We start from the raw sequence: 11,352 nt of genomic DNA, 5'->3' as shown, positions 1-11,352 counted from the left end.
CATGTCAATAGTTTAGAAAGTCTTGGCCATAATGGTTTGCATATTATTTGTGCATTTTCAATTGTTTGTTTATATTGTCCAATGATCATCCATGCTCTGCAGATCACTACTCCTTTCTCCCATCCGTCGGGTGAAAGCACTATTCCCCAAATTTGCATTTGGCCTCTGTTCTTCCAACTCCGAGCATCTTCTGCAATTTTTCTTTGAATATTCATCCTTTGGTTTGCCTCTCTTCTGATCTCTGCTTCTTTAACTCCAGGCTTTTCATATCTGATTACAATGTTCTTTGTTTTCCCATTGTTTCTTGTCTTTATGTCCTGGACATAATCGTCTTCATTTGGATTAGTTGCTTCATTTGCCCATTTGAGTGAAGCATCACTTCCCATGAACTGGCCTCTAGTCTTGCACATTGCTATATGTGATAGACAGTGTGCTCTTGTGACATCTTTTGCCACAGCTACGATGATCTTCGACTTCCCCATGATGTTTGGTAAGAGTGCGCAAGCAAAGCATTCCTCTCAGAATTTCGACATCCAACTTCTTTCATATGTTGGTACCAGATGTTATTTCCCAACTGTGCTGTGCTGTCCAGGTAGTCGTTCAGTTCCTTGTTGTCTTCTTGTGTGCTTCTTTTAATTATTAAGGTTTTCATGTAGTTTTCTATCATCACATCCTTAATCGCATCCATATAGCTTCTTCTTGCTGGAGGATTCTCAGGCATCTCCATCCATGGTCCAGGCATCTTCACCTGTACCATTTGAGTAGGAGAAAGTCTGGCAATTCTTTCCTTGTCCCCTTGTCTTTTCCTGGCTCTGGTTATAAATGGCCAAATTGATTCTGCTATCATCTGCGCACGTGATAGTTTTGCAGGACTTGTAGTTGTTCTCTTCATTGGATTAGGTGTGCTTGTCAATGCTGTCTCTGTTTGTTTATTCTCCAACTCCTTTTGTTGCCTTAGAAGTTCAGCTTTCTCCATTTGTCTTATTACTTCGCTTGGTGTGGAACTTCTCATTGTTGGTTGTCCAAACTTCTCCCCTTCTTTGGACTGTGGTTCTGTAGTTATTGACACTAAACCTGGTGTATGTGTACTCTTCGTTTGCGTGTGTGTGTTTTTTATAAACCTTTCCTCATGCTTGTTCTGCCGACTCTGCCTCCGGCGGTTCAATTTTTTTGTTCCACAAGTGTGTGTGTATGTGTGTGTGTTTGTGTTATTGCTCATCACATCCATTTTAAGTTCACTCATTCTGTTATCACATCCATTTTAAGTTCACCCATTCTGTTATCAGACCTTCTAGGTACTGGAATGACTACGTAAGGTCTGGGCATGTTTGTGGATTTCATGCTTGCATCATAAGGTGGGTGCTGTGGAATCGGAACGCTTTGCACACCAATGAAAAATGCAGTTTGAAACATCTGTGACAGTAAAACGATGAATATAATGCATAGGTACATAATTCCGCTATATGTTAACCTACAACACTTAGTACTTGAACAATACGAGTGTCTCTCCTCCTGAGGGAGGACAAGGACAAGATTACTGTTTTGGTTGCCCATCTCGATCATCTAAGGAAAGAAAATTAACTCTTTAATACATTCTAGGTAGCATTGTTATCTCTGAATTCTACTGTTTCTGCTCATAGGTTGTAGATACTGGAACAACGTCCTTCTTTGCCTAAATAATAGATTGTCTCTTGTCTCTGGAAACAGTTTTCTTTTTTTTTTCAAAATAAGGTAATAAGTTCAGCAAGTTTCTTAGTTTGCATGTTCATAAACAAACTCCTAGTCAATGCCTCTTATCTGTTTCACTCCAGAAGACATGTCGTCTCATTGTCAGCATGAGCAGGAGTGAAGCTTTCCAGCCACACTTTCTTGAACTGTCCCTCGGCGGAAAGTTTACAATCTTCTCTGGTAATTCTGATGATGATTAGAAAGTTCAACCTGCATTACAATGCCCTGCAGTAGCATGCTCATCTGTTTAGAGTTTGCTGGGTCTCTGATGAAAGTGAGGACATCAACACTGGCAGGTCTCCCCACAAGCTCTGCAAAGTCCTCAATTAGGTGAAAAAATACATTGCTTGCTAGTCTGCTATCTTCTGGTGACAGGGACATTTGTCTTTTCCTCGCTGAACTCTGGAAGCAAAAGGAACTGCTCGGCAATCACAATGAGCAGCCTCCTTATTGTCTTTTCGTTTTGAGGGTCTTCAAGAAATTCAGTGATGTTAGTGAGCCTTCCCATTAACGACAGGTACGATCTCAATACTAACTCGAAGTAGATCAAAACGCCCTTAGTGATGTCACTACTGTGTGACAACATACGTGAGACCAAATAAAGCTTCTGTGTTGAAAGAGTCTGGATACTGTATTTTCTTCTAATTTGTGTGTCCTTGATCAAAATTTGGCATATCCTTTTCTCATCAAGGCTTCAGTGTGCCTATCTTCTTCACCCTGCAACTAGGATGCACAGAGTGTCCGTGTGTATGTCCTTATCCCCTTTTTTGCTCAGCGGAAATGTCCAAAATTAAGCCACAACTTTGCACAAAAGTTCTTTGCCTTTGTTTTGCTGGTCATGCATCCTTCTTCCTCGTCATTGATCTCGTCTGCACATGTTGTGGTGCTTCCCCATTGTCTGTAGCCTCTACGCATTGGGGTGCGGGCAGAGGGTCTTCTCCGATATATGGCTTCATGTCACCTAAGAAAATCCATGCTCTTCTTCCTTGTAACTTGACTGCAGAGGGAGTGACGTCCTCCACTCTGAATGGACCGTTGAACCTTGGCTCGTGTCACTTCTTTCTCGTGTGGTTTCTCACCAGGACCGTGTCCCCAGGGAACAGTTGTGGAACACGTAAACCTTGAACTTGGTCTGTTGTAGTATCTCGTTCTGTGTTCTGTGCTGCCCTGTATCCTTTTTGTCGCCACTGCAGCTGTCCTGAAATTACAGTAAGACAAGATGTCATACAATTCAAGTAATTTTGCATTTCTGATCCTAACACTTCCTCTGTTGGCTTAGAAGCACATCTAGCTCTATCTCAGGGTGTAAGTAGCGTGTTCATCCTTCTGCCTGTTACAATTTCATGCTGTGTAAGGTGATGGTCAGAACCAGGATGGTTACTGAGTGCATACAGTGCCAATGGAAGGCAGTGTAGCCATCCCTTCTTTAGAGTAAGCTTCAACTTGGCTATCCTTTCCTTTAACAAGCCGTTGAGCTTCTCGCATATCCCATTACCTTGAGGGTGATACGCCAAAGAAAACTTGTGCTTTATACCAAGCAGTAAGCTGATCTGTTCAAAGACTGCATTAACAAAGTGAGGCCCATTGTCTGACCTCATGATCTCACATATTCCCCATCTGACTAATACCTCCCTTACCAGAAATTTGGCCACACAGTTAGAGTCTGGGTGTGTATAAGGACCTGCTTCTATTCATCTAGAGAATGGACACACCACAACAATTAAAACCTGTTAATGCCTTGATCACCCTGAATTTGATTATTGACTTGCTGTATGTTCGATCCATCTGTGCTAGTTATCATTGCCCCTTCAATGGCATATTTTGACAATTTCTTCTGCACTAATTTTGTCTCTTCAGCTTTTCGTGCAGCCTCTTTTTTGAGATTTTTCTCTTGCAGCAGCCTGCACTAGTGAGCTATGGTCAACTGTATTTCAGACCATGGTTTGACCTCAATTCCTACCAATTTCTTGAGCTGCTTCTGGACCTGATCTGGCAGCCCTTGGCGTAATATATGGTAAAACATGGGTATGGACTTCCTCCAAGTCTTGCGAGTTTCCACCACTGATGTGTCTTGGAAATTCTGAATATAAAGCAATGGATCTTCTGACTCCTTCATTTTACGTGTCATTATGGCTCCCATGTCAGAAGTATCTGGGTATAGCAATTGTAATGCTTTCCATACCGCAGCTCTGCAATTGTTAAATGGAGCTCCATCATGAACGGTATTAACTGTAGTCACACCAGGGTAACTTGCACGTGTCCACACATCGTCAGCTCTATCACCAAGTATGGCGAATCATAGACCCTTAATGTCCCCAATAGCTAACATGTTCCCTCCCATCTTTTTTTCTAGCTCATTTATCCATTTTCAGGCTCCCGAGGTCAACATTGGAAGCTTATTTTTCAGGTTTTCTTGATCCATGTGTGGCCAAGGTATATACTGTGGCCTTGTTCCTCCTTTTTCAAGTAACGGTAATTGTAGCACATGGCACTCCTTTTCCTCCCTCATCATTTTTCTATCCACTGCAGGGGTAATATTCCTGCAGCACCATCTACCTGGCAATGTCCTTAGTCTGCTCACATAGGGCTGTGGAGACACCCCCCTCTGACCATAAGATACTCCTTTGTGTCGGTCTGATTGTGTGGCTGACTCTGACACCTTAGGTGCAGACTCACTAGAATCTGACCATCTTATACCCTTTCCTCTAGAGAAGCATTTTTCGTGTCTTCTCTCATCTTCCTTTTCCTCATATTCCTCTCTTTCTGCGTCTGATATATATTTTTAAATTTTTTTAATTTTTATTATTTTAAACAACACACCAAATATTACAACTTTTAGGACATTCATAATCAATGTCAAATCAATACATTTTCCCGTCCTCCCCCTCCTTCCCCACAAACTCGAGCCGTTTCGTCAGTATCATCTACATGAGCATTTTTGGGAATCTCAGTGCGTGTCGACTCATCTGAGTCTTCTGTTTCATGACTGACCTGGTGAGGGGTAGCCATCGAGGTCACCAGTTGCCTCCAGGCCATCAGGGGACCCACTTCCTCTTCTCCCCCCTGGTGGCAGCTTCAAACCAAACCACAGTTTCTGATTCTGCCCATCTCATGAGGTCCACTCACCATGTCTCCACTCTAGGCCTGTGGGCCGCCTTCCAACACATTGCAATCCTGCGCTTGGCCAGGACATAGGCCAGGTCCTTCATTTTGTTGATATGCTTCAAATTACGTGGCCTGGGCAATTTCCCAAGCATGCATGCCCCAGCAGACCCCACATCCAGCACCACACCCCCACTGGCCATTTTCGTCTTTATTTCTTCCCAGAATCTATGCACCTCTGGGCAAGCCCAGACCATGTGCAGCCACCCTGCCTCCTCCTCTCCACATGTGGTTTGGACACAGATCGAATGAGGGGAGCACAATAAGTCATAAGCAGGTAAGTAGGTGGTTGTGGGGGGCTTTATGGGTGGATTGTGTGTTGGGTGGTAGGTGATAGTGTTGTGCATAAAGGGAGATTGAGTACTACTGTTGTTTCCGAGGAGCGTACAGGGAGGCAAAAAGGAGGTGGGATGGGGTTAGCGAGTTCCTGCGACAGAGCGCTGGCGTTGAATGGGAGTGTGGGTGATGGGGCTGTGTCAGAGGTGGAGGTCAGGGTAGCGACATGGGCATATTGGTTAACATAGCGGTCTGGGCAGGTGGGAGCATGAACACAATCTAGCGCATGAGCTGCAAGCAACAGACATACCTTACTTTTGAGAAGTGAGGCGCGGGAGAGCAGGTAGGGAGCTATCATGAGGGCAGCATCCGGCATCGAACGGCTTCGCCAGCGGAGACCGTCAGAGACCTCCAGCAACTGCCTTTGCAGTGGGCCTTCGCAAGTGGCCAGCTGTGCCTTCCGACTTATAGATCCAGCTGGTGATGTTTTGGTGGCCAGCCAATCAGGGCAGTCGAGATTTGGGGCAGGTTGGGAGCCTGCTGATAGTGTTACTGCAGTGGCAGTCATTTTATGGAGGTACTGGGGCAAAAGTGCTGCAGCGGAGATGCAGTACAAACCGTATCTCGGTGGGCCTTGTGTGCCAGTCCCTGGATAAAGAATGGGCCAGGCAGAGACCTCCAGCAACAGCCTTTGCAGTGAGACTTTGCAAGTGGCCAGCTGCGCCTCCCGGCTTGTAGATGTAGCCGGTGATATTTCGGCAGCCAGCCAATCAGGGCAGTCAGGGTTGGGGGCAGACTGGGAGCCTGCTGATAGTGTTACCGCAGTGGTGGCCATCTTATGGAGGTCCTGGGACAAATGTGCTGCAGCGGATATTAGGAACACACTGTATCTCAGTGGGCCTTATGTGCCGGTCCCTGAATGGGGAATGGGACTGGCAGAGACCTCCAGCAACGTCTTTTTAAGTGGGCCTTTGCAAGTGGCCAGCTGTGCCTCCCGGCTTTTAGATGCAGCCGCTGATGTTTTGGCAGCCAGCCAATCAGGGTAGTCGAGGTTGGGGGCAGGCTGAGAGCCTGCTGATAGTGTTAACATAGCAGCGGCCATCTTATGGAGGTTCTGGGTAAAAGTGCTGCAGCGGAGATGCAGTGCAAACCGTATCTCGGTGAGCCTTGTTTGCCTGTCTCTGGATGGGGAATGAGACCAGCAGAGACCTCCAGTAACAGCCTTTGCAGTGGGCCTTCACAAGTGGCCAGCTACACTCTCCCGGCTTGTAGATGCAGCCGGTGATGTATCGGCAGCCAGCCAATCAGGGCAGTCGAGTTTGGGGGCAGGCTGAGAGCCTGCTGATAGTGTTACTGCAGTGGCAGCCATTTTATGGAGGTCCTGGAGCAAAAGTGCAGATGCGCAGATGCATTATAAACCGTATCTCGGTGTGCCTTGTATGCCAGTCCTTGTATGGGGAATGGGACTGGCAGAGAATTCCAGCAACAGCCTTTGCAGTGAGACTTTGTAAATGGTAATGGAGGTCAGGGTGGCTAATGAAAGCTGACTGGGGGGGCATCATCTTCTATTCACCCAGCCAGGCCAGGGAATCACAGTGGGGGTTGGTCGGAGTGGTGGTAAATGGGAATGGAGGTCGGGGGGGCTGATGGAAGCTCACTGGGGGGGCATCATCCTCTATTCTCCCAGCCAGGCCAAGGAATCACAGTGGGGGTTGGTCAGAGTGGTGGTAAATGGGAATGGAGGTCAGGGGGAGCTGATGGAAGCTGACTAGGGGGAGTGGATAGAATAGAAATGGGAGAGCAGATGGGCAGTGAGAGAGGTAGATGGATGTTGCCACGCTATTTTTCTTGCATCTCTTTTGCCATGTACTGTGTTTTTATACCTCAATTATAGTGTTTTGTTAAAAAAGGTACAAGACGTTTGTTCTTTGGGCATGATTAATTGGGAATCAGGATCTGCAGTATAGAGTTTCTTTTATTTTTCATGCTTTGGTGAGAGTTTTCCTTATGGAGAAGGGAGAATCTGGTCCTACAAATCTGGGTTTGAATTCAGGATTCTACACCTTTTACTCCAGTCCACCACACTAAATCAAGTGTGCAAATAGATTTTTCCGGATCTGGGAAGCCATTTTGTGCTGGATCACAGATCAGGGAAATCCTGCTCAAAGCCAGCACTTTGTTTTGGGCACTCCTGCACCCACACCTGATGGAAATTGGGTCCTTGTGATCACAAACGGGGCCCATCTAATAATATGAAAATTCCTGGGGTGGGACCTGCACATTATTGAGGGGGAGCTGCACAGCATGCACCCACCACCCTGCAGTAGTGGTGGGCACCCTGTGACCCTTCAGATGTTCTGGCCTACGACTTCCATGATCCTTCACCATTGGCTATGCTGAGCATAGCTGATGGTAGTTGTAGGCCAAAACATCTGAGCGTCAGTCACAGGTTGCCCACCACTTTGCTAGTCTGTCTATGCCTCCCGACCCAGCAATGCGGAAGCACTTTCCACACACCGTTATTAAAATCTGTGCTAGGCAGGTGATGGGTTGGTGGGGCAAGCTACCACATTCATTAGGGTAGGCATCTTCTGAGAGCTTTCCTTCTCCTGTGCCAAAAAACTGGTAGTGCTGCTGTTCATGCAAAACAAGGTTACATGTGGCAGACAGGGCAGTTCTGAAGTAGCAGAAGTGTGGAGAGGGGGACAGCGACCACACACTGGGATGAGAGAACAGGAGTAATGTAGTTAGGAACCCAAAAAAGTACACGGTACCATACTAATAACATAGAGCAAAAGCAAGGCTTTAATGTGTTATATCATCCTTAAAGACTTTTAAAGAAAAGATATGAAATGCTAACAGCGGTATGCAAAAAAACAGTGACAAGCTTGTAAATGACAAGAAAGAAAAAAAGAAAAATATCAACAATTAAGAGTGAAAACATCAATACACAGTGAAGTAAACACCCAGAAATAAAATAAATGCTATCAGGGGTCTTGTCTTCACTGATAGTGTACTGATCAAGAATATTCAGATAACAAGATAATACATGAACATCAAATAAAAGCAATGAGTGGATCAGCAATAAAGTAGCATGCCATACCCGCAGAAACCTCCTATATACCACCTATAAGTACATGCCATACCTGCAGAATCCTCTAATATACCACGTATAGGTACATGCCATACCTGCAGAAACCTCCTATGTACTGCCTATAAGTACATGCCACACCTACAGAAACCTCCTATATACCCCCTATAAGTACATGCCATAACTGAAGAATCCTCCTATATACCACCTATAAGTACATGCCATACCTGCAGTATCCTCCAATATACCACCTATAGGTACATGCCATACCTGCAGAAACCTCCTATATACTGCCTATAAGTACATGCCACACCTACAGAAACCTCCTATATACCCCCTATAAGTACATGCCATACCTGCAGAATCCTCCTATATACCACCTATAAGTACATGCCATACCTGCAGAAATCTCCTGTATACCGCCTATAAATACATGCCATACCTACAGAATCCTCCTATATACCACCTATAAGTACATGCCATACCTACAGAATCCTCCTATATACCACCTATAAGTACATGCCATACCTGCAGAACCTCCTATATACCACCTGTAAGTACATGCCATCCCTGTAGAAACCTCCTGTATACCGCCTATAAGTACATGCCATACCTGCAGAATCCTCCTATATACCACCTATAAGTACATGCCATACCTGCAGAAACCTCCTGTATACCGCCTATAAGTACATGCCATACCTGCAGAATCCTCCTATATACCACCTATACGTACTTGCCATAACTGCAGAAACCTCCTATATACCTCCTATAAGTACATGCCACACCTACAGAAACCTCCTATACACCACCTATAAGTACATTCCATACCTGCAGAAACCTCCTGTATACCGCCTATAAGTACATGCCATACCTGTAGAATCCTCCTATATACCACCTATAAGTACATGCCATACCTGCAGAAACCCCCTATATACCTCCTATAAGTACATGCCACACCTGCAGAAACCTCCTATATACCGCCTATAAGTACATTCCATACCTGCAGAAACTTCCTATATACCGCCTAGAAGTACATGCCACGCCTGCAGAAACCTCTGATATACTGCCTATAAGTACATGTCACACCTGCAGAAACCTCCTATATACTGCCTATAAGTACATGCCACACCTACAGAAACCTCCTATATACCGGCTATAAGTGCATGCCACACCTGCAGAAACCTCCTATATACAGCCTATAAGTACATGCCATACCTGCAGGAAACCTCCTATATACCGCCTATAAGTACATGTCATACCTGCAGAAACCTCCTATATACCGCCTATAAGTACATGCCACACCTGCAGAAACTTCCGATATACTGCCTATAAGTAATGCCATACCTGCAGAAACCTCATATATACTGCCGAGAAGTACATGCCACACCTGCAGAAACCTCCTATATACCACCAGTAAGTAAATAGCATACCTGCAGAAACCTCCTATATACCACCTATAAGTACATTCCACACCTGCAGAAACCTCCTATATACCGCCTATAGGTACATGCCATACCTGCAGAAACCACCTATATACCACCTATAAGTAAATGCCATACCTGCAGAAAACTCATATATACCGCTATAAGTACATGCCATACCTGCAGAAATCTCCTCTATACCACCTGTAAGTACATGCCATACCTGCAGAAACCTCCTATATACTGCCTATAAGTACATGCCACACCTGCAGAAACCTCCTATATACCGCCTATAGGTACATGTCATACCTGCAGAAACCTCCTATATACCACCTATAAGTGCATGCCACACCTGCAGAAACCTCCTATATACCACCTATAAGAACATGCCATACCTGTAGAAACCTCCTATATACCACCTATAAGTGCATGCCATACCTGCAGAAACCTCATATATACTGCCTAGAAGTACATGTCACACCTGCAGAAACCTCGTATATACTGCCTATAAGTACATGCCACACCTACAGAAACCTCCTATATATTGCCTATAAGTACATGCCACACCTGCAGAAACCTCCTATATACTGCCTATAAGTACATGCCATAGCTGCAGAAACTTTTTATATACTGCCTATAAGTACATGCCACACCTGCTGAAACCCTCTATATACCACCAATAGGTACATGTCATACCTGCAGAAACTTTTTATTTACTGCCTATATGTACATGCCACACCTGCAGAAACCCTCTATATACCGCCTATATGTACATGCCACACCTGCAGAAACTTCCTATATACCGCCTATAGGTACATGCCATACCTGCAGAAACCTCAAATATACTGCCTAGAAGTACATGTCACACCTGCAGAAACCTCGTATATACTGCCTATAAGTACAAGCCACACCTGCAGAAACCCTCTATATACCGCCTATAAGTACATGCCATACCTGCAGAAACCTCCTATATACCGCCTATAAGTGCATGCCATACCTGCAGAAACTTTTTATATGCAGCCTATAAGTACATGCCACAGCTGCAGAAACCTCCTATATACCGCCTATAAGTACATGCCATACCTGCAGAAACTTTTATATACCGCCTATAAGTACATGCCACACTTACAGAAACCTCCTATATACTGCCTATAAGTAAATGCCACACCTGCAGAATCCTCCAATATACCACCTATAGGTACATGCCATACCTGCAGAAACCTCCTATATACTGCCTATAAGTACATGCCACACCTACAGAAACCTCCTATATACCCCCTATAAGTACATGCCACACCTGCAGAATCCTCCTATATACCACCTATAAGTACATGCCATACCTGCAGAAACCTCCTATATACCTCCTATAAGTACATGCCACACCTACAGAAACCTCCTATATACCACCTGTAAGTACATGCCATACCTGTAGAAACCTCCTGTATACCGCCTATAAGTACATGCCATACCTGCAGAATCCTCCTATATACCACCTATAAGTACATGCCATACCTGCAGAAACCTCCTGTATACTGCCTATAAGTACATGCCATACCTGCAGAATCCTCCTATATGCCACCTATAAGTACATGCCATACCTGCAGAAACCTCCTATATACCTCCTATAAGTACATGCCACACTTACAGAAACCTCCTATACACCACCTATAAGTA

The sequence above is a fragment of the Ambystoma mexicanum genome, unplaced genomic scaffold (genome assembly GCF_040938575.1).
Source record: "Ambystoma mexicanum isolate Mex_15411 unplaced genomic scaffold, UKY_AmexF1_1 Mex_scaf41, whole genome shotgun sequence".
NCBI lineage: Eukaryota > Metazoa > Chordata > Amphibia > Caudata > Ambystomatidae > Ambystoma > Ambystoma mexicanum.
Note: the sequence above shows the minus strand (reverse complement) of the source record.